We start from the raw sequence: 21386 nt of genomic DNA, 5'->3' as shown, positions 1-21386 counted from the left end.
GTTAGAACACCTGGGCAACAAAAATTGATAAATACAGGAGCAGGAGCTTTCACCAGGGCATTCCTGACTCTTGGGGATCGCTGGCTTTGTGAACTTAGGGACACAGCGTCCTTACTGAGTTCTCCTGGGAGGCAGCACCAGGAGTCCCAGCAGTGAGGCACCTTCTGCCAGGTGGGGGGGCAAAAGTTACTGCCAAGGGGAAACTGGGGGAGCGGAGCCTCACATTTTCCCAGTAGGGGTGAGCTTTAGGACCCACAATCATTTTTATTTTATATAGTATTTTAGTAACAAATGTGTGATGCATACTTACCATGGTAACAGTGAGTTGGAAGAAACTGGACAATCTGAAAAGTTGGCTGTCTGGAATGGAAGAAAGTTAATCTGTTTTGGACCTTTCTATATAATATCTTATTTGCTCTTCTATGAAGCTAGGAGGTGGCTGTTATATGGCGTCCCACTTTTCACGCAAACTAACACAGAGGTGAAGTCACTCGCCCAAGGTCACAAAAGCAGTGTTATTTAAGGGGACATCCCCACCTCGGGGACTACAGCTGATGTAGCTGACTTAGGGCCATCCCTACATATGGAACTATTACTGTAACACACAAAATACACAAAGCTCATTATTTCGTATCTCATCCCTCCTTCCAGTCTAAATTCTTAATTATGTGCCTCTAAAATGCCATAGCTTTTGAAGTTATGATGAAAATAAATCTCTGCTTTGCTCAGCAGTGGGATTCTGTCCAGCATCTTAAACTCCAAAAGAGGCTTTTTTTCCTCTCCCTTTTTGTAGGTTTAATAACAATCTCTTCTCCCTTGATGCCCCTTTGTAGTGATAGACAGAATCGGTGTTTTCTGCAGATAACACGACCCAAGATCAAAATGTGCAGAGGTGGAATAAACGGCATGTCGGCATGTGAGGCCCGTCTGCCTCTGCCCCAACACGGGCAGCTGGGTCTTCTCTCACCGCGACTTTCGTCCCCTTAGGAGCCTCCTCTCCTCGCTGCAGACTCTGCTCACACCTGTCTCGGTTTCAGGTCCTCACCCTTGTATTTCAGACGACAGGATGCTTTATTTGCTCATTATTAACAAAGAAGCTGAAAACAGACAAAAATATTTCTGAAAATACTGAAACCTGCACGTGCGTTTCTAGTCTAAATGGAAGCGCTCGAAATGTCTTCCCCAATAGATTACAAATACGCACGGTTGCTCCGTTTCCGCTGATATTTTCTAAGCAAATATTTCATGGCACTAAGTATCTTAGCACTTGCTATGCAATGGATTTGTGCAGTCTGTGTAAATATATCAAAATGTGGATGCTACAAACTAATTTAGGTAAGTCCTCCAACGAAAGCGTAGGTTTACGTGCACAGATAAATATTGTAAAAAAAAAATATCTGTGCATTTGGTTCATAGTGCAAGCAGGCTTTGGGTGCATGTGATCTGTGAAAAGAGACATGAGGTTATAAATAATCCTGAGCTGGGGAGGGGGTGGGTGCAGGTGCATGTGTGGTGCAGGAAACGGGGTTTGAACTGGGCACCCCACTGTCTTCTACGGAAAAACTTACTAGGCTCTATCATATTAATATAATGTGTGTATGTATGTATGTGTGTACATGTGTGGCCATTTGGCCAGAGAGGACCCTATATCTTCAAGTATATTAGCTAAACTTTTGCCTTTTGGACTTCATTCTATGAACAAGTGAGCCATGGTAGCTCCATATTTTTCTCCATTGCCTTGCAGGGGTGCATCTGCTTGGGTTACCACACGGTGGCTCGATGTGTGAGGCGGGGACAGAGCAGCCCAGCAACAGGGACCACCACTGTCCGCAGAGTGGGCTGGTGCCCTCTCCTTCAGCTCCCGGCAGTGAAATCTTATGCAAAATACTTAAAACTTAAAAAAAAAAAATAACCCCCCCCAAATCATGCTAATTTTCTAAACCTAGCTTAGTGTTTAATTAGAATAAGTGGCCATAAACCTTCTGCACTTAAAAATATATCAAAACGCTGCAAAGGATGATCTTTCTTTCCTAGGAAAGAATACCGGCCTTAATTAATGCAACAAATATTAATTACGTGTTTATTATGTGCACAGGGTGTTGGTCACAAGTTCATCTTTCCAGGTGCAGGAAAGAGGCAAGATCAGTCATTCTTCCGCCTACACTGGACATCTACATTATTGATCCTTCCCTCACTCTCCTTTTCTCTTCAAATATTCCCCTTGTCTTATGCCAAATGTATTTTTAGACATGAGAAAAACCCAAGCCTAACAATTTCACCCACCGAAGCTTGGGAAAATTGGGGGAAAAAAAAAATCTAAATTCACAACAGTTTTCTAAAGGGTAATTTTTTTTCCACTCAATGTGGTTAGCTGTCAAATTAACTTCTCTTCCTTCATTTGCACGTATGAAATTTATTCATAAAGGACTGTGCATGCTACATTGAGCAACAGAGTATTTCCAGGCTCTTTGCAGTCACTGCCCGGTTTTTTCTTTAGTTTTCATTTTACTTCCTTAGTGTTTATCATTTAGCTATTATTATGTATGTCGTGTAAATATATAATTACACACTAGGTTTGCATCTAGCTGAACAGCCCCCTTGCAGTAGGAGAGCGATATTCATAAGCCCAGCTGCTGCTATTATCGGATTACTCTCAGGCTTCCCACCTAGGGCCCAGGGAAAAAATAGAAAGACACACCTCTCCTCATTGTTCTTTCGGTGCTGCACAACAAATTTGCAGCTAGAAATCATGACTTTTTTTTTTTTTTAACCAGGTTTAGATGCTGGCTGTGACTTCTCCTACACAACTAATGAGCAACTCTGACACACGAGCAAATTTCTTGCTGGTAAGCACAGTATTTCTACTTATTCTGGTACCCTGAAACTTTCGTTCCTTCAAAATCACCTTCCCTTTTCCATAGTCTCATTTTGTCATTAACATTAATCGTTTCTTGGTCTGTGAAAAATTTAAAAATGCAGACATTACCCATTGAGGGATGGACACAGTAAACACTCTGATTTTATCATTATGCTATGTGTGCATGCATTGAAACATCACTTTGTACCCCATAAATATATATGTATTAACTATAAAACCATAAAATGAGGAAATAAGTGCTTAAGAACATAAAAATGTTCTTTCATCTCTTATTCAGTTAATCAAATCCCATTAATATTTATTCATTTTTCTATTTGACATTATGAAGCATCTACTAGGTATTGGTAAAGAAATGAGCAAGGAATGGGAAAGATGAGTGTAACAACCACAGCCTGTTGCTCCCGTGACTGCGGACTCCTCCCTGTCCCCAGGTGTCCAGTGTGCTTTGCCCCTACAAGACCCTGCAGGAGGGTTCACAGCACCGACCAGTCAAGTTAGTAAAGTCTGCTGGACACATCTTAAGGCATTCCCTCAAAATTCCCACCCTACACATTTATTTCCTACCACCGCCATCCAAATCCAATCTTACTCACCCCTGCCTCACCCATTATTCTCTTCCTCTAGGCATGAAGTTCAAGTCCATGTCCCAGACTTGGCTTCTGCTGTCCCACCACCTGGATGCTTTCCTTCCTCACCTGCATGTCCTACCATGCTGCAAACTCCACTCTGACAACTCCCAGCCCATATGGGAGTTTCCAGTCTGCAAACGTGTGCTAACTTCATCATCTTGATCTGTTTTTCTCACTCTTTGTTTCATGAGTATATGTTTTCCTAACTAATGTGTTTATTAAACCTTATCTACGTTTCATGCTACATGACTGCGGGCAGACCATTTACTTCACAGACAACTGCAGTGCAGTGATTAGGAGTCCAGATTCTGAAATCCCACACTGGGTTTATACCTCGTCTACTTGCTGTCGTATCTCGGTCGGGCAAGCTGTTGAATCTCTCTGTGCCTTAGTGCCTTTATCTGGGAAGTAGAGACAATAATATTACCTCTCTCTCGGCACTGATGTTAAGATTAAACGAGTAAAGATACTGGCAAAGTGCTCAGAAAAGTGCCTGGAGCTCAGTTAACTGCCAAGTGAATGTTAGCTATTATTATTAGCACTAAGTAAATACTTGTGCATTGAAAACAGAGGAGCACATACACTACAGTTAATAAAATACTTAACAAGAGCAAAAGAATATACGGTATGAGTGACGACGTGGGGAAACCACTGATTCTGAATCGAAGTCAGCCCTCCATATCCATGCTTTCTGCATCTGTGGATTCAGCTAATCATGGATCACAAATATTTGGGGGAAAAAAAACAAAAAAATACAGTATAACAACTACAGTCATGCATTGCTTAATGACAGGGATAGGGTCTGAGAAGTGCGTCGTTACATGATTTTTGTCATTGTGGAGCATGATAGAGTGGACTTCCATAAGCCTAGGTGGTCTAGCCTATGACACCTGCCCATATAACCTGGTGTGGGCTGGTGCTCGCAGGCTACACGCCTGTGTAGAATGAGATACACTACTCCTTCCCTGCCTGCAAAGTGTTTTTCCTCCTCTCCCCCCAACAGGCATGTGGCCCTCTTTCTCACATTTTCCAAGTTTTTCTCAAATGTCCCTAGGATAGTTTATTGTATGTGTCAACTTGGCCAGGCTACGGTGCTCAACTGTTCGGTCCAACACCAGTGTCTAGATGTTGATGTGAAAGTGTTTTTTAGTTGTGATTAACATTTGAATCGTTAGGCTTTGAGTAAGGCGTTCCTTTCCATAGTGTGGATGGGCCTTTTCCAATCAGCTGAGGGTCTTACAGGAAGGGACTGAGCCCCCTGAAGAGGGAATTCAGCCCTCAGGCTGCCTCAGAACTCAAGGAAATTTTGGAATTTCCAGCCTGCTGGTCTGCCCTGTGGATTTCACACTTGTCAGCACATTTGTGTGAGCCAAGTCCTCAAAATCAATCCCTCTCTCTCTCTCTCTCTCCTCCTCTCTCCCTGCCTCCCCTCCTCCCGTTGGTTCTGTTCTCCGGTAACCCCTAATAATAGTCACCTTTCATTAACGTCTTTGCTCTGTTCAAAATAGGAGCCATCCTCATATGGTCCCCAAGACAGTTCCTACTCCACTGAACCTCTTTTATTTCTTTTCCAGAGCCCATCTATACTGTATTCGTGTGATAATTTATACTACCTTTTTCTTAATTTATGCTGGAAAATCTAAACCTCATGAAGGCTAGGACTTCATTCTGTCCTCTGCTGGATCCTCAGCTCCTAAACTAATTTTGGCCTAGGGCAATAGGCACTTTGAATATTTCCTGAATGAATGAGTGAATATTTGTTGAATGAAAGAGTTCAAACTAAAGTGAATTTCTGATTTAGTTGAGAACATTTTGGTGGTGACTATGGGAGTCCCCGGAACAGCATGGAAAAGAGGTTCACTAAGCAGGGTGGGGAGGTGGCGGGAGGAAGAGGAAGTTATGACAGTGTAATTTGTTGTAAATTTGTTGTAAATCAAAGAAGAAAGAAAAATAGGGGAAAATCATAAAAAATGAGACATTAACTATTTTTTCGTCTCCACTGTGCAATCTTTAAATGGATAATGAGAGTTACTGTCTTTCTTGCCTCCCCTAGAAAAGAAAAGTAGTCTGAAGAAAAATTAGCATAGAGAAATGAAAACAAGGGAAAGGAAAAAAAAAATCGGGGAAAAGCAAAATGAAGACAAATGGCCTTAATGAATGCCAATGCTTAGCTAAGATTAGGAACGCCGAATGCTAATGCTACCTATTTACACAGATTCTAACACTGCTTATCTGTTTGCAGAGAAGAGAAATTAGCTTGTGCTGGAAAATATGAAAGTGAATAAAGTGCTAAATATTTATAGCCTGCAGAATAAAATTGAGGAGTAAAGCTTATTTGTGGAATTTAAATATTTTATGCATTGCACTTAAAAAGATATTCTGCACCACAGTCCTGGCAAAAACAGATAAAATAAAATAAAAAGCGTGCTCACTCCTTCTATATGAGACATCCAGCCCAGACAATGCCTTGTAAGACTGAGGTGGCTTTTGAAACCGCCTTCATTTATTTATTTCTTTATTCATTTATTCACCAGATACGCAGTGATTCCCTCCCATGTTCCAGACATAGTAGGAGGGGCTGTGTTTATGGCCTTATCAGACGTGATCTTCGACTTGTGAACTTAGAGGCTACCATGCATGGCAGCAGATGCTCAGAACCAATCAGATAAATACATAATTGCAAATTGTGATAAGAGCTAAAAAGCGAAAATGTACGATGTTATGAGCTATTATAACTGGGAGGCTTAATTTTGATGGGGTGTCGAGGAAGATCATTCTGGAGCACATTTACAATGAGACCTGAAGCATGAGTAGGGCTTAACTCAGCAACGAATGGGAGGACTGAGCTCTGTGGTAGGAGGAACAAACACCTCCGGCAGGAAGGAAATGCCTGGTGCCTTTGCAGAGCAGAGCTGAGGTCAGTTCGGATGCCCAGGGGCGAAGTGTGCTGAAAAAAAGGCAGGGACAAGCCCCGTGTACCACTGTGGTTCCTGTTAAAGATCTGGAAATTCATATATGATCCTTAAAATGTCAACGCTGGCATGCAAAATTGAAAAAAATGCTATCAGAAAACTGTACACAAGGGGAAGGAGAAGACAATATAGTTTTTTTTTTTTTTTTTTTTTTGAGGCACAGTCTCACTCTGTTGCCCGGGCTAGAGTGCCATGGTGTCAGCCTCGCTCACAGCAACCTCAAACTCCTGGGCTCAAGCGATCCTCCTGCCTCAGCCTCCTGAGTAGCTGGGACTACAGGCATGCACCACCAGCCCCGGCTAATTTTTCTATATATATGTGTATTTTCAGCTGTCCATATAATTTCTTTATATTTTTAGTAGAGACGGGGTCTCACTGTTGCTCAGGCTGGTCTCGAACTCCTGAGCTCAAACAATCCTCCTGCCTCAGCCTCCCAGAGTGCCAGGATTACAGGCGTGAGCCACCGCGCCCGGCCTCAGTGTGTTTTTAGTCTTGAGAGAAAGACAAGAGAAAGGGAGTGAACACAGATAGGTGAAGGAGACGGAGATCAAGGGAGACACACACCAGAACAGGGCAAGAGACGACGTCGAGAGAACATGAAGAAAACTTGAACTTGAGTAGGAGAAACTCCTCAACCCCTAGACCTATAAGTTAAGCACTGATGTGGGTGTAAACTGATTTATAGGTAGATGCACAGAACATTGAAAACTCACTTTATGGGCTTCAATTTCCTTATTAAGTTGCTGTTGGAAGTAAAACGTGGGCTGGAAAGAAGACAAAATACAAAACAGATATTGGAGGAAATGGGAGGGGACAGTGACCACGGGCATTACAAGGGTGACAGTGGTTAGGGCTCAGGTGGTGTTGGGAAACACGGATTTATAGACGCAATAATCCACTATATATCCAAGTTTTTCTCTAGCAGCCCTCAGATTTCCTCATTGCCTGTGTAGAAGTGAAAAAGGCGGTAACTACCACTGACCCAGCTGCTAAGGGTTAAGAAAAAGAAATGTCTGTTTTTCCTCCCTCCCTCCCTCCTTCTGTTTCCTTCATTCCTTCTTAACTGTCTTTTCCTGCCACTTTTATACATTCGTGGCCACTCTCATGTCTTTCTTGCATTTTTCTTTTTTCTCTCTTTTGTTCTTTCCTGTTTTTTCTCCAACATTGATGGTGTTCTTTTATGTGTCAGATATTGTCATAGCTACAGAAAATGCATTTTACATTGTACGTAGAGTAAAAAGTTCCAAAGAGAAGTTGGCCATGTCCCTCGGCTTAGGAGGTTATTAATCTTTGTGCAGTGCCCAGTGGGAAGATGAGAGTGCTCAGGCACCTTGAGCTTTTGTTAGTTTTCATCCTTTTGGAAGTACAGGAATTAAGATGTGGGTTATTTTGCAAGTTTTATTTTTGGTGTTTTTTTTTTTTTTTTTTTTTTTTTTTTTTTGCTAAGTCCTGCAACTCCATCAACACTTCTACTTTTCCGCATTTGACATTTGGCAACTTATGAAACTCCTACATACCACTTGCAATCTATGGGGAATTAGTGTTATTGCTTTAGGAAAAGCGTATAGCCACCTCCCTCAACCATCGCTGCCCTCGTGCCACCTGGTAACACGTCATGGTGAACGCTGGCCCATGGCCTCTCCCTGGCCTACGCTCTCCAGCGTTCTTGGTTGCAGTCATGTCTTGCATGCTCGGGGTTGTCTTTAGCATTGACCACTCTCCTCTCCCAGTTCAAGGGACAAACAAAAACCCTGGCATCCTTCCCTCTCACCCAACCTCTGTCCTCAGCACCATTCATTGCATGAATAAGGGGAGAAAAAAAAAAAAAAAACCCTGACAGATGAAAAATGTCTTTTTATCAGGATACACGATAGGAAAAAAATCTCTGCAGGTTTGCTGTCAGGAAACTATTAACAGAACTTGGAAAGAGGGAGAGAGAGAGAGGCAAAGGAAAACAAATTTGGATTAATGTAAACGATGCCATGCAACGCTTCCACGTAGGGAACTGAGGAAGAAAAGGAAAGGAGAGATGTCCTCATGATGGTCTATGTTCTTGACCTTCCACGTTTTCTCACCCGCTCAGAATGTTTCTTGTGACTCAACTAGTTTTTTTTCCTGCTGCAAAGTTGAAAATGAAGTGAACATTAAGGGAAACAATTCATCTCCATTTCAAACAGTTAAAATCAATTGTTGAAATGCTGAACGTAATTTCTAATTCAGAAATCTAAAAGTAAGGAATGACTTTCAGTGATTTGAAAGTATGGAATGGCCAAAACTTTGCTAAAGGACCAAGTTGGTATCTGAAGTCCCCAAGCTGGCCCTTTTCCTGGTGCAAATGTCATGGCTAGTTCCTTAGCTCTGCTTCTTACTGGACAGGTGCCCTGAGGAATGGGCGATGTTTAAAGGAAAAAAGGATCAAATACTTGTCTCTTACTATACCTGGTTTTGGCTGTGATCTCCTTCCTACTGAGTTCAGTGACTTCAAAAAAATCTTCAAACGAAAGGAAAAGAGACTGTCCCCGTGGGCTGGACGATGGCAGCATCCTTTTGGCAGAGGTAAGTGGCACACTTACATTGTCAGAGTCCCTTTCTTTTCTCTTCCCTCCCCTCCCTTTCACTGAATGAAATGTGTGTACAACCATGGCCAGGGCTCAGAGAGTGTTTTCCAAAGACACGACAGATTACCATATTTAATATTTTGTTTTTGTTTCCCCCTGACCAAAGCGAAAAGACGGCAATCAGGATGTGTAGGGTCATCAACAATATTTTACAAATCATTACTGTTCCTGTTATTTTCCTGTAAGGTGGACACAGTTTTCTTTGTTGAAGCAGAACATATGTATTTAAGCTGTGTTGACAGACCCATCCCCGGCCTCGTTGATGGGTTTCCATTGCTTTGGAGACTCTAAGGTGCACACAGCAGGAACCCGGTCTGTATGCAGTCCTCTTCTTGGGATATTTTTTTCTTTTAAGAAATTGCTGCAAAGCTACAAAAATCAATAGCAGCACATTGATGGGAGAGGAGTTGTTTGGATGTGCCATGAGCACATAGCGTTCAGGCAATAAAATGTGACATAATCAACCCACGTAGCCCTTGCTGTGTCATTATGGATATTTATAAATTTATATGTGAGCAACAATCAGGGACATGAATGGCCCCAGCGAATGCCTCACTCTGTTTCCTTGTGTTGGTTTCCTTTCCGTGCCCTCGTTTTTCGGTGTGTGTCTCTGTGTTGTGTCCTGCGTGAGCTGTTTGTCAGTTCTCCCTGACAGCCTTTTCCTTCGTGAGGAGACTAGATCATTCTGGATCCTGGGCTCCTTGCAGATGTCTGGAACTCCATCCAAGACTCCCTGTCTTGGTGATGAACGACTGTTCTTTCAACGGGTTGAAATGTAACTTTGAAAGTGATCAGTTTCAGGAAAGACACCTCAATGAATCATGCAAGGTTTAGCTCTTCTACCTTGAGTAACTTTGCAAATACAAAAAAAAAAAAAATAGACTAATAGGCAACATACAGTCTCAGGTTTCTAATCATGGAGATACGTTACCCAGAAATGACCGAAAATAGCAGGAGATTTTCTAACATTATCAAACACTGTTATTACTACTTCCTTGATACTGAGAGTAAGAGAGGTTTTGGAAGATTATCTCACCTGGTATGTAGGTAAGTTTAGATTTATTTTGCTAGGATGAAGCTCTGGAGAAAACAGCCCAAGCTATGGTCATTTCTAAACACCCTGAGCACACAGCTGGCATGTAACTGTGTTTGGATAACAAGGGTTAAACATAACAGAATGCCTGCATTTGCGCCCACTCATTCTTGAGACCACACGAGCACGGCGTTAAAGGAATTTTAGAAGGCTTAAAGCTAACAGAACAGGAAAGGAGAAACAGCAATGGAGGTTTTATGAACATTGAAAATAGAATCACCATTGTCAGATTGATGTATTGCAAATATCTTCTTTCAGTCCATGTCTTGTCTTTCATCTCTTAAGGGTGCTTTTCATGAACAGAATTTCTCTTTAAAAAATTGCGATTTTTTTGGCCAGGCGCGGTGGCTCACGCCTGTAATTCTAGCACTCTGGGAGGCCGAGGCGGGTGGATCGCTTGAGGTCAGGAGTTCGAGACCAGCCTGAGCAAGAGCGAGACTCCATCTCTACTAAAAATAGAAAGAAATTATCTGGCCAACTAAAAATCTATATAGAAAAAATTAGCCGGGCATGGTGGCACGTGCCTGTAGTCCCAGCTACTAGGGAGGCTGAGGCAGGAGGATCGCTTAAGCCCAGGAGTTTGAGGTTGCTGTGAGCGAGGCTGACGCCACGGCACTCACTCTAGCCCGGGCAACAGAGCGAGACTCTGTCTCAAAAAAAAAAAAAAAAAAAAATTGCAATTTTTTTAATTGCTCATGCTCAGTTTATCATTCTTTCCTTTATTATTAGTGCTGTTTCATATGCTGATTAAGAGATTATGGCTTCCTCAAGGCAAAAGAAGAAAATACCACTATGAATTCACTGGAAGCATAATTTTGTCTGATACATGACATATAAAGCAAAAACACTGTCATTCTGTCAATCTCATTAGCACTACATAATTCTACTTTTATTAGAAACAAATTATCAAGGCGATAAAAGTCATGAATTCCGTGACTTTGCTGACAGCACCTAATATTTAAGCACCTAGTATGTACAGAATACTCTGAAACTTCTCAAACATTCCACTTTTAGATTGATCCAAAAAGTTAGTCTAGAAGTTTCAGAAAGTTTTTGCCTATAACTCAAAATCTACCTTTCTGAAACTTATACTCATTGCTATTATCTCTTTTATGTGATTTTTCATATGGTATCTAGTTTTTTCTCTAGACACTAGCTCTCCAGATACTTAGAGATAACTCTAACCTTTCTAAATCTTTGCTTTTAAAGAGCATCACGAACTTGAAAAAAGACAGCACATATTTTTGAGGCACTAGAGGAAGAGAGGTGGCAGGCACCGAGTTATGGTTCCAGAACTTAGAAGTGATGTCAGGAATTTAAGTGATTTAAAGAACTCTGAGCCTCATCTGACCCAGAAATGTGTGATCACTGAGTGAAGATGTTTGCAGAATGCTCTGGTGGGTGTTTCCCACTTCTGAGTAACGGTCAAAGAGGTGCAGGGGAGGCTAAGAATGCAGAGTCATTATATAGACGCAGGAGTTAACAAAGAGCAGCATCAGTGGATATGGAAAGGCAACCGAGGGAAGGTCTTAGGAAAAGTCTTGCTATTTGCTGACTTTTTTTTTTTTTTTGAGGCAGAGTCTCACTCTGTCACCTGGGCTAGAGTGCCGTGGCATCAGCCTAGCTCACAGAAACCTCAAACTCCTGGGCTCAAGCGATCCTCCTGCCTCAGCCTCCCAAGTAGCTGGGACTACAGGCATGAGCCACCATACCCAGCTAATATTTTTCCATATATTTTTTAGCTGTCCAGATAATTTCTTTCTATTTTTAGTAGAGACAGGGTCTCGCTCTTGCTCAGGCTGGCCTCGAACTCCTGACCTCGAGTGATCCTCCCACTTCGGCCTGCCAGAGTGCTAGGATTACAGGCGTGAGCCACTGCACCCGGCCTATTTGCTGACTTGTAATTCATTGGTGCAGATACACAATTTTAGAAAAGTGAAGGTATCAAAAATAACATATTATGTGATTAGTGATAAACTAGAAGAGTCCTTATGGGTAAAGTAGACTTTTCTTTTTAATGGCAATGAAAACAGGTTGAAGCCTGGAGTAACTGGAAGTGCTGACATGAGGGCTGTTAGCTCACTGGTAGCAGAAAAAAACGTTGAGATCTGTAGTTGTGTTGAGAAAGTTGTGCTTAAACATAGAGAAAGTGATACTGAAATTGTTGAAAAAGATTGGCAAGAGTGAGGAGTGTTTTCCTACGCGCTGGAGGGTGCTGTCTGGTTTGTGGAAGGTTGCCACTTCCCACCGTGCCAGTCAGATGGAACTCAGTGGTGCGGAGAAACCCGAGCTCCCTTCTGAGGCATTTCTGGTTATGCAGACGGAGTTTTGCTGCCCTTAGAGACCAGTGTGGCTGGAAGGCCCCTTAAGGGGCCTCTGGCTCTTTTGAAAACATCGGTAAATAAGAAGTAGGTATCCCAGAAAAGGCAGAGATCATTGAAAGGAAGAGGTTCAAGAAAATATGGGAAGAGATGGTCCATAGGACCCAGGAAGAGTGGGACTTAGCCTTGGAAAAGAAGAAATTGTAAACCAGAAAATGAATGGAAAATGAGAGAAAATGGGATAAAGAAAGAGCTAGAGAGAAACGTGAAGGTAGGAAAAAGGAAGAAAACACAATTACCATTTAATAGCACCGATCTTTTTGGAGAGTAAGGAGACTTGGCAGTTGAGAATAAAAAACGAGTCTCTATTGTATTCAGTTTAGAGAAGAGTGAAAATAGTAGATAATTTGCAATAGTCGTTTTAAGGATCATAATAACCATTCTGTTATGAATAAAAGGAATTAGGTAAACGATATATTCCTGGTTAATATTAATAGAAAGTGCATTAATACCATGGGTTAGTGTATAAAAATACCAAAGTGCACACACATGTGTGTAATAATATCATATCATCCTATTTTAACCTGGACCGTCGGGATGAAAGCATTCTGTTGTCTGCCTGCTAATCCTGAATTAGGATTTTCTCTGCGGCATAATCAATCCGAGACTGCAGGTCCATATATTCTACAGAGGCCCAAGTTTCCTCAAATCAGGAGATATTTATGTTCCCCAAATATGGTGAGATTCCTGGGAGTATTTGTCATTTTGCCAACCAGTTCATTTAAACCTGGAGACTTTCTGAAATACCATCAGCACAGACTAGAAATCAGTCCTTCCAAAAGTCTTCCTTACCAAATAAAATGGCACTTTCTAAAACCTGACATGAACGCCTTTCCTTCTAACACACATAGAACTCTTTGCAAAGTCATTTGTTTTCCTCTTCTTCTAACCATTACCTCTTTTCAAATTTACATCACCTCTTTTAAGAATCGCTTAGGATAATTTTCATCTTTTTGTGTAGTATAATGGGAAGCTCCTCTCGGAAGGTGCATTTCAGTGTACGTATGAGAGCCTAATTCACGACCAGATTGTCTCCAAGATGCTAGAAAGACTAAAAGAAACTAGATGCTACAAACTAGGTAGACTTTGGTTTATTTCATGTAGGCCTGTGATACATCATGATGTTGGTTTTTAAGTGAAACAATCTATCTTCAGTGAAACTTAGAAATCAGTGTAATGTTTCCCAACGTTTTTCTTAAATGTGGAAGGATGCCGCTTCCCTTCTCCCCTAACCTCAGAGCTGCGTGGAAGTTTTCCCCAATCCTAATTTGATCTTCTGTGCTACGGCTCTCCTCCATGCCTAGCCCAGATGAGTCCCGTCTCTACAGAGGAACGAGAATTTTTGTCACTATTCTATGCTACCTACCAGTACATCTGTGATTTCAAGCACATATTTAGTTGTGGCTGTTTACTAAGAATTCAGTCAAGCATTTGGCAGACATTTATGCGATTCTTACTGTACCTGAAGACTAGGTACTGCACACATGGTGGAAAGAATGGCAGATCGTTGCTTTCTTGGAACCTACGGACGATAAGCTGGAGAATTTTCAGTAGTTTGGGTGCTATGAAGACAATAACGGAGTCATGGGATGAGAGTGAGTAGGGGAGGCTATGTTAGATTTCAAAATTGAAGAAGACTATCCTATGAAATTATTGAAACCTGAATGATTAGAAGGAGCCTGGGAATATCTGAGTGGAGAATATTCCCAGTGGAAGGAAAAGAGACGGGATGAAGTCAGTGTGTTCCAAGAACAGAAGAAGTTGATGTGGGTGGAAGTTATTTGCTTTGCAAAGCCTATTTTCTAAAATGCAGTGCAATAGTAGTTTATTACTAGTAAGGCAATAGTTTATTATTTTTATTTTTAATTACTATGGGTACATAATAGTCATATATATTTATAGGTACATGTGATGTTTGGGTACAGGCAAATGTAGAATTAATCAATCAGGGTAATTGGGGTATCCATCACCTCAGACATTTATCGTTTCTTTGTGTTAGGAACATTCCAAATCCACTTTTTTAGTTATTTTAAATTATATCTTATTATTTATTATAGTCACTTTTTTTTTGTTTGTTTGTGTTTTTTTTTTTGAGACAGAGTCTCGCTTTGTTGCCCGGGCCGTGGCGTCAGCCTAGCTCACAGCAACCTCAAACTCCTGGGCTTACGCGATCCTCCTGCCTCAGCCTCCCGAGTAGCTGGGACTACAGGCATGCGCCACCATGCCCAGCTAATTTTTTTTTTCTATATATATTTTAGTTGGCCAGGTAATTTCTTTCTATTTTTAGCAGAGATGGGGTCTCGCTATTGCTGGTCTCGAACTCCTGACCTCGAGCGATCCTCCCGCCTCGGCCTCCCAGAGTGCTAGGATTGCAGGCGTGAGCCACCGCGCCCGGTCCATTATAGTCACTTTGTTGCATTATCACGTATTGCTAATTCTACCTAACTAACTATATTTTTGTAACTAGTAACCATGCCCCCTTCCTCCCTACCTCCCTGCTATCCTTCCCAGCCTCTAGTAACCATCATTCTACTCTCTGTCTCCACGAGATCAATGATCAGTTATTTTTTTAGCTCCCACATGTGAATGAGAACATGCGAGATTAAGATAATAGTAATTTAACTGCTCCTCTCTGGGATGTGAAAAGCATATTGTTACTTTTCCTAAGGAGTTACTCAAATGTGAAACATTTTCCTGGAAGTTTTGGGGCCATCGATATCAAGTTGCTCATCTAAATCGTACGCTAGCAATTGAACCTAAACGTCTTTTAATTTGAGGACATTCGACTTTTCAAGTGGGAAGTAAAGGAGCAATGTTGCTGGTCGGAGGGAAGTTAAATGGATTATTCAGGGATTCTGTACCGCCCCCCCTTCTGAAGGGTTATTCAAATTTGCTCGCATAATACATGGATTTTTCTGTCGTGATTAGCCCACAAGCAGCCAGTTGAAAGGAATGTGGCATTTTCCATTTCCCTCCAATGGGGAGCTGGCCTTTGTGAATGGAGTTGACAGCACCATGCTGGGGGCTCACAAGAGAGCCCCGACACAAGAGCGTCAACAGAGAGATAAACCCTCCACCTACCTGCCTTGGCTATTCATGAAGCTGCCCCAGCATTCAGCGGTGCTCATTTGCATGCTAACACTAGCAAAAAACGATGCAAAACATGACTGTGGAGTTTCTCAAAGGGGAGCAGAGCTTGCAGCCAGGAGGGGAGAAGCCCAGGACAGCTGAGCTCCATTTTGCTTTCTAGACAATGAAAGCCTAGGAACAAGATCAATTTGCCAACCCACCTCTTCTGGAATAATAAAAAAGGAATCAAGTCATTTGCCCCCTGTTAGATTAGGCCACTTGAGTTTCTTCCAGTGTTTTATTAACCTTGGATAGGAACTCTTTTAAACTTGTTTGTAAAGTATATCCGTTCAAATACTCACTGTGACTAGACCCTATCACTCTTGTCCCTAAGAATGACGTTTCTATCTTTCTCATTTGCCTTCTTATGGGCACTTGCTTATTTTCCATTCACACACACACACACACACCTTCTATCAAATAAATAATATAACATATGCCATATGTCAGTGTTCTGCATAAGGACAATGAATGTAACTTGACATGGCTAAATTCTGTTATTTCTAATGACTAATTCTGATCTGCGGTGTGTGGCTAGCCTTCTGGATGCTTTAAATGCCTTCACTTCTATGCACCATATGAATATAGATACCATGAAACAATGAGAGAACACAGAATGCAATGATATATTTGCTTCAAAGAAAAAACTTTTGGGGGGGCTTTTTGGGAGAAAGGGGGAACTTCAAGAACAGCAGAGCAGAAAGAATGCTTAGTTAAAAATTCCGAAAAAAATAATCTGGAGGATACAACAGAACAACAACAACAAAAAGAATGCTAAAAAGACAGTAGTTGAAGAGAAATCTGACATTTAAACTGAGGCCCCACGGCTGCCCGTAGCAACTCCTCTGACAACTGGGTTAAAAAAAAGAAAAAAAAAAAAAAAAACAGACAAAAAATCTATTCTCTTCTTTGCTTTCAAGGATAATCCTTGCTTTTTATTTTTTCTTCCTGGGAACCATGACAATTTTTTTTTTTCTCTTTTGGGACCATGCAGGACTTTCTTTTATAATCGACCTAATAAATAATGGAGGGTTAATGTCCTTTAGACAACTAGCTGGGAAATTTGATCTTCCCAGAACACATTTTCACGCTTGTACACAAGCCCAGTGTTATGTGATCTGTGTGCTGAGAAGCATAAGTAGGCTCAGTTGTTTTATAGTTAGGATTTATGTACTTTACAATGCTCAGGTTGAATACAGCGTTAAGATGAGGAAGATATTTAAAATTTTTCTGCTGAATCCAGCATGGGGTAATCATTCTCTCTAAATTTAAATACAGTTCTCATTTATTCTTCTGGCGTTCAGGTATCCGTATCTCTGGGCATATTGTGGCCTAGGATCAGATAAAAACAGGGATGCCCATTGAAGCTATGATGTTCCCCTTCTCATTTCAAACACGATTTCCAAGTCGACACTTATTTTTCAAGAATTTTATCGTAACATTAGGACTGATTCTCATTTCAGTGCTGATCTCACCTGGGCCCAAACACCGTGGGGTGGGGACAGCTGGAAGAAAACGTCACTGCCCCATGGGCCTTCCTGCTATTAACATTTTATGCATAATTTGCTCAGGATTATTTTTCTTTTTTTTAAAAGTGGGAAATGGGAGTGATGGTCACCTTTCCACTGTCTCGTTTGCAGACCCTAAGTCTGAATTTCGGGCATGCCAGGCTGCACTTACATTTTTTGTTGTTTTTGCCTTTAAGATAAAAACACTCACACTCAACAGAATCAAAATGGACGAAGAATACAGATTGCCCTTTTTTTGTTTGGAAGACAATTTTTCAGGAAGATTTAATGTCCATAAAGCTTCTTACTGTTTATAATCTCCCAGAAGGTTGAGATTATTTCCTGAAAAGATTAATAATCTTTTCGCAGTAAGAATGTTTACTGAGCACTTATTCTACAACAGGGTCATTTTGCATAAATTATTTCTTATCCTCTTAGCAGATCTATAAGGTTATATTTTATGCTCATCTTACAGGTGAAAAAATAATAATAAAATGCAAGCTGTCCAGTCACATAATTTATAAACCGCGGAGCTGCCATGAGAACCCAAGCCTATGAAATTGCCACCTCATCCAACATTTCAAATCAGCACCAGAAATGCCACCTCTCTTTTTTGAGTGACACATTTAAGCAGGCTGCCAAAGAGATTAAAAAGGAGGTTGCTTTGTATTTTCTTTTCGTCTACTTTTTTTTTTTGATTGTTTTTTGTCATAGGCTTCCTGATTTTTATTTCTGTCAAAGAGTGAAATGGAAAGACTAGAAAGAGGGAGAAACTAGATCTCTGAGTCGTGTTTGCAAAAGCCTGACCACGCATGGGGTAGGGAGGTGGCAGTTTCCTTCGGGAAGAGTCAAGGGCTGACTTGCCTGTCACTGTGGCATCAATGGCACCGATGTTCCCTGACAGAGACTTAAACATTAACTGGTCGCAGCGATCTTGTGTCATGACAAGCTGAGCGCTGCCAACAGAGCTGGTTTTCACGATTATATAAAAACAAATGCATTGTAGAATAAATGCTGCTTGATTAGGGGTCATAGTTGAGCTACAGCCTTGGCTACTGGCTCTCTGTTGTCACCACTCTGTCCATGCACAGGTGACACGTCCTCTGGCTCTTGGTCAATCCCTGGGCGCTGCCATGGTGCTGGCGAAGGGGGACACTCCCCAACGGTGGCTGTAGCTTGAGGACTCCTGGGACATCCTTGAGCTGCTCCCAAACCCTCTGTGACCATCCTCTCTCCCTCCCTTGTCCTGTCACTGATCCTGGACCATTCTGTCCTCTGACTATTCTGTCCCTGCCCTTGGTCCCCACAGGCTCCTCCACCAGAGAATGTCATCTGCATGTGCCCCTGTCTTGGCCTCTGCTTCTTGGAGGACTCACGCTGACACACGCTTCCTGTCGCTGAGCTGGAGGCCACACACCCGCACTCGTGTGCTCACACCTCGTCACGCTGCCCTTTCTAGCACTGCCTGTGCCATCCCGATACTTAAAGGACCAGCATCTTCTGTAACTAAAAACATGTCAATGAATTTGAACCCCGGTTTTCATTAGTATACCTGTCTTTAAATAATTATTTGTATAAAATCAAATTTTGTAGAAAAAGACTTAAGATTTTTTTAAAGGAATACACTACAGTGTTTATTAAATCTCCGTAGACTATTTATATAGGCAGATATGGCCATGAGGAGCAAGATAAAATTTCTGTAAGCGAACTCACCAGCAAGCAAGCCTTTAGCTCTAGAATTATCCAAGGCTTCTACTGACGTTTTCCTCATCTGAGCTTCAGGGTCAATATCCCTTTGGCCCACGTACGACCCGAATGCCTTCCCTGTTGGGGACATTCTTCTGGCTGCTGCAGTGAATATTCTCAGCACTCTCCTGCTAGTCTCCAGTGTGATTCTGCTGCTGAATTCCTTTTAGATTTTATCCTTAAACCTAATGATGCTTTTCTACACTCATCACTTACAGGCTGTCACTACCCTGACAGCTACCTAATTCCTCAACCACTATCTCTCTCTCCTGCAGGACCAGGAGAGGAAGACATACATTGTCCCATCGTGGGGAATTGGTTGGCTAAGTTGTGCATCAGCCCAGAAAAGCGAATACGTCCAGTTCTGCAGCCTTAAGTTTATAAGAGTTATGTGGACCCCTTATAGACACTAAAGTTATACAACCTGGTAATACCAATGCTACCACTGGATGGTTTTGTGACTTCAGGCAAGTTTACAAATCCTTTGAATCCCAATTTCCATCTGCAAATATCTATTTTTAATAACGTTTACTCATAGAGTTGTTAAAATGGTTACATCATGGTCTACATAAAGTAATTCTTAATAAATGTTAATTATTATTATATCTTGTAGCTCAAATTTCCTAAAAATAAACAACTGGGTGTCTCTGGTTCAGATTTCTTTCTCTAAAATAACTTCAAATGACAATACATCTCTTATAAATCAGGAAATTAAATTAAATAAACTAACTAAAAATGTGAATTTCCTGTGTTAGTTGTTTATTCAAGTTCTGGATTTACACCATCAAGGTTTGCTTTTTACTATTGTTTATCAGTGTATATTCCCTATAAGGTGATGGTCTTTAATTAAATGCAGGTTTCAACTATTTTAGTAAGAGAAGGTGGATGAGCACATTAAAATATAGCAAACTGCCAGTCTATAGGGTGGTGCTACCCAAGAAAGTCAAGCTGAAGACGAAATGGTATCTTGGATTCTTTAGCTCTTAAAATATGACATGCGCAATTTCTTATAGTCATTGTACTAATAGTGGAATTTAAAATACTTGGTACGTCTCTTGTTTGACATGAGGGTAACGAGAAGTGTAAGATTTGTCTCTCCCTTGAATTTTTGTGTCCTTTAAAATGTGTCTTTTTCATATGGCATTACAATTTGCAAAGTTAAGCTCCAATATTTTCTCACAGCAAATTGATTTTCAGTTATTTTGTTTTCAGCCTCGCTCACAGCAACCTCAAACTCCTGGGCTCAAGCGATCCTCCTGCCTCAGCCTCCCAAGTAGCTGCGACTACAGGCACGCGCTACCATGCCTGGCTAATTTTTTCTATATATATTTTTAGTTTTCCAGATAATTTCTTTCTATTTTTAGTAGAGACGGGGTCTCGCTCTTGCTCAGACTGGTCTCGAACTCCTGACCTTGAGCGATCCTCCCGCCTCGGCCTCCCAGAGTGCTAGGATTACAGGCGTGAGCCACCGCGCCAAGCCAAGATCATGAAGTATTTTAAAGTGAAACCCTGACATCATATTATTTCACCCTTAAGTGCTTCAATAAAGATTTTAGCAGATAAAGACTTTTGCTTCCACTGGTGATGCTATTATGAAAAGTGGAAAATGGTCAGTGTAATATTCTTCCATACCGTATGGTGATGTTGCAGACTAAAGACACTGTGTATTGTTTTGCTTGTTTTGTTCTCAGTATTGATATTAAGGGTGTGGAACTGTTTATCCCGCTAGCTGTGCCAATCATTTAAAAGGAAGCCTTTTCAGGGATCTGAAATTGTATATTGCTAAACCCCCCATAGGATAGATACTGTTTTCTTGTTTTATAATTATTATAGCTGGGGTCCTAGCAAATGCAATACGCAGGTGTGAAAGTCAGCATGCGGCAGTGTTTTGGTTCTTCCTTAAGGTATGAGGTCATTGGTAAGCAGGTATTTTCACAAATCCTTCCAAAGAGTTGAATCTTAAGAGGTGAGACATACAGAGGACAGATGCTGTGCCCAGAGACACAGGACTCCAATCGGAGGGCTACGCAAAGGGTCAACGTTATAATCCGAAAGGTGGGAGGGAGAGGGCTGTCCTTGAAGCGGGAAGTCTAAACACTGTTCCAAGAAAGTTGTCACTGTCAGGCTTTCTCAAGGCCCGGTTAGCACAACTTACTCATTTCCAACAATGGTAGATGTAGTGACCAATTACACAGCAGAAAACACAAGTGAAGTTTTGATTCCAGTTTTCTTTCTGAGAAATTGATAGGATGTGTTAGCAGGTCAGCAAATTGACTCTTGGCCATTACACCATTGTACTCTATCTGCAGAAAGCGTCTCGGTACATACAGCTTCTGGGCTGACACGTGCTAATTTCAGCCATCGTGACAATTCTGGCATGTCTGTGTCTCTTCAGGGTCATCGTCATTTCTTTGAGGGCAAGGGTTTTATCT

General features: G+C 41.5%; 1 long non-coding RNA gene across 1 annotated transcript; it reads left to right on the top strand.

Annotated features, from left to right (window-relative positions):
* Positions 1 to 680: 680 nt before the first annotated feature.
* Positions 681 to 19656, top strand: LOC123627689. The gene is made up of 4 exons (XR_006731423.1): positions 681 to 1037; positions 2775 to 2846; positions 8856 to 9035; positions 19230 to 19656. It is a non-coding gene; the product is annotated as an uncharacterized LOC123627689 (long non-coding RNA).
* The last annotated feature ends 1730 nt before the right edge of the window (positions 19657 to 21386 follow it).

Source organism: Lemur catta, chromosome 26, assembly GCF_020740605.2.
Source record: "Lemur catta isolate mLemCat1 chromosome 26, mLemCat1.pri, whole genome shotgun sequence".
Classification (NCBI taxonomy): Eukaryota; Metazoa; Chordata; class Mammalia; order Primates; family Lemuridae; genus Lemur; species Lemur catta.
Note: the sequence above shows the minus strand (reverse complement) of the source record. Positions and strands in the feature narration are given on the sequence as shown.